The sequence below is a fragment of the Microtus ochrogaster genome, linkage group LG2, assembly GCF_000317375.1.
Source record: "Microtus ochrogaster isolate Prairie Vole_2 linkage group LG2, MicOch1.0, whole genome shotgun sequence".
Classification (NCBI taxonomy): Eukaryota; Metazoa; Chordata; class Mammalia; order Rodentia; family Cricetidae; genus Microtus; species Microtus ochrogaster.
The window spans coordinates 51392544-51395315 of NC_022028.1; the positions used below are offsets into that span (position 1 = coordinate 51392544).

At 53.6% G+C, this 2772-nt stretch overlaps 1 protein-coding gene across 1 annotated transcript in view; it reads right to left on the minus strand.

Annotated features, from left to right (window-relative positions):
• Positions 1–2547, minus strand: part of Kctd20 (potassium channel tetramerization domain containing 20) — a 22745-nt gene extending 20198 nt beyond the window's left edge. Inside the window, 1 exon segment of the mRNA XM_005372521.3 lies at positions 2402–2547. The gene's annotated coding sequence lies outside the window, so the exon portion shown is untranslated.
• Positions 2548–2772: the final 225 nt, after the last annotated feature.

Consider the following 2772-nt stretch of genomic DNA (forward strand, 5'->3'; position numbering starts at 1 on the left):
AAAAAGTGTAAACTACACATGACTCTTTCTCAGAAAACAAAATGGGCTGAAGAGATAGCTCAGTAATCAAGAGCCTCTTGTACACTTGGATTCCGTTCCCAGCACCTACATCAAGGGATCTAACAACCTCATCTCGAGGGCACAGCATGAGTTAAAGGTATATATTGCCACACCTGGTAGACATACATGCAAACCCCAACCTAATACCTAACAGTGACAACAGCAGCCCAACACAACTGCAGACGCTCTAGACACTGCCGTGCTCGCAACTGCTCAACGCCCATCTCTATTAATTCTTTCCTAAAGCCAATGTTTTCAAACAGTGAGCTGGCTTTGCCCGCTTGCTCTCCCTCGCCCTCTGGCTACTCATCTCCAGCTCCTGACCTGGTGACTGAGCGCTCTTGGCACTTCTTTCCCTCAGGAACAGTCAGAACACATTCCCCAGGGTCCCGGATAGCACTGGCTCTGTGGTCATGGGAAAGTCTCTCCACCGCCTTCACTTTTTTCTTCTTTGCACCCTTTCCCTTTGGAAGCCGCTAAAAAGATAATTAAGAGGGAAGAACAGCAGGCTAGGAACCGTCTCATCTCTCAGCCTTTCGTGTTGCGGACCAAACCTAGGGCCTCACACACAAGCGGGTTACTTCCCTGAGAGATGAGGAGGTGTGAGGCCCATTATTTATAACAGGGTCCCTCGGTCCTTTACGTGTCACATTCCAGTGACTGAGCTTCCCACTACATCACTGAACACTCCAACAGTTCTCTTCCATTTCCCACTCCAATTAGCTACAGAAGCTTGGGAGGTCAGATCTGGGACAGATGCGAGAAGATGATCAGTACTACAGCACCACAACAACCCATCAGTAAGCGAAGCCAGATATCCAAAAAGACACCAAAGCCAAGAAAAATGCCAAAAAACTATGGCTACTTTATTTTAAGGCCACCTGTGGAGCCTATCTGAAGGGGCAATAAGAAGTAGAAAACACCTTTCGGCAGATGTGGAGGTAATCCAACCCTCTTTCTGCCAGAGAGCAAGGGAAATCTGGGCCATATTTGGGATACTGCTCAGAAAATGGCCTCAGTGTTTTGCATAAGATAGGCATTACTCAGACATTCAGAAAGTGAAGAACCAAACGCCCATCTGCTGGTGTACATCCCAGAGAACTCAAGACCGACAGGCTATGGGAACTTTGCGGAGCCGGTACTGTGGGGTGAAGACAGCTGGGGAGGGAGACTCGACCTAAGGGCACAGCTCACGCTCTGATGCTCCTAGCTCCTAGCGACGGGCTCCGGAAAGAAACAGGGCAAGTTAGCCAGATACAAATGATCTTTCTACTACCAAGGCAATAACAGGATATGTATGAAAGCCATTTCCTACCCTGATGTCAGGGTTTCAGAAAATACTATCCCTTCTCACACTGCCTTCCGGAGTCAGGACTTCTCGACTCCTGTCTGGTTACGCACCGAGACGAGTAAGTCAACAAAAAGGGAAAGGCACTGGACAGTTTTTTACTATTCTCAGGCCAAGCTAATTCTGGTTTCCCAAGGTCTGGTCCGGGCTTACCAGTACCGCCCAAGTGAGGGGGTGGGTGCCTGCTCACACTGCCGACTCAGGGGCCCACCCAGATGTCTCGAATCAGTTTCTGAGAGCCGTGTAGAGCCCTGCAACCTTTAACGGGGACAAGCACGTTTGAGACCTGCTACTTAGGGTTTGTTTTTGTTCTTTAAGAGTGGGGTTGACGTTCTAATTCAAGAGTCACCACAACTAGGGAGGGGAGCAGAGAAAAATGTAGAGCTCAATAAAAATCAATTAAAAAAGAGATTCACCACAACTAATATTATTCCAACACTTTGGGAGACCATTAAAAAGATAAAAATATATCAAACTTCCTGGTAACTACTGACTTATCAGCAGCCGGGCACCGTGAAAGCGCTCAGAAATGCATCTTCTTAAGCCGGCCAAAGAGCTCCTTATTTGTCTTGTTCGTTTGCTGAATTCTCATTTATAGGATGAGATTCAATTCCAAATAGTAAATCGGCGCCCAACCCAGAAATGTTCAGAAAGAATGACAAATGCCCACGAAGGGAACTGTTTTTTGACGGCACAAGCCTGAGACTCTGCTCTAAAAAAATAAAAGTTCTTGTTACTGGCAAGAAAACTACCGGTTCTGCACTCGGCCTGCGATGACGACAGAGGGGCGACAGGCCGCGACGAAAGGGTCCAGAGTCCCGTGGGAAGCGTGACCAACCTTCCCCAGCCCGGGCTCCCCTCGAGGCCGCGCCGCTCGCTCGCCCAGGGGCCTTTCTCCTCAGGCCGGGGAGGAGCCCGCGCAGGGCCCCAAGGCCTCCGCTCCGCGCCCGCCGCCATCCTCAGCCCGCCCGCCAGGCCCGGCCCGCCACTCACCGGTCCCCCGACGCCGCGCTCTCGGCCCCGGAGCCCCGAAGCCGCCCGGGACGCGAGCGAGCAGCCGCCGCCGCCGGTTCCCGCTGAGCTCCGGCCACCGCACGTCTCCGCCCCCCGCCCGGGCCACGCGGCTGAGTCACCCGGTCCTTCAAGATAAGAGTCCCCCACCCCCGCGCGGGGCACGCCGGGAAGGCCGCGCGGGACGCCCCGCCCCCCGCCGCGTTCTAGGTCCTAGGCCGGGGCCTCGCCTGCTGCGTCCGCGGAGGCCGCCTCCCTCCGCTCCGGCGGTCCGCAGTGCGCGCCACCCACGCTAGCGTCATCCTATGGAACGGAAGAGCAAGCCCCGTCTAGGCCAAGAGAAGCTCGGCCGC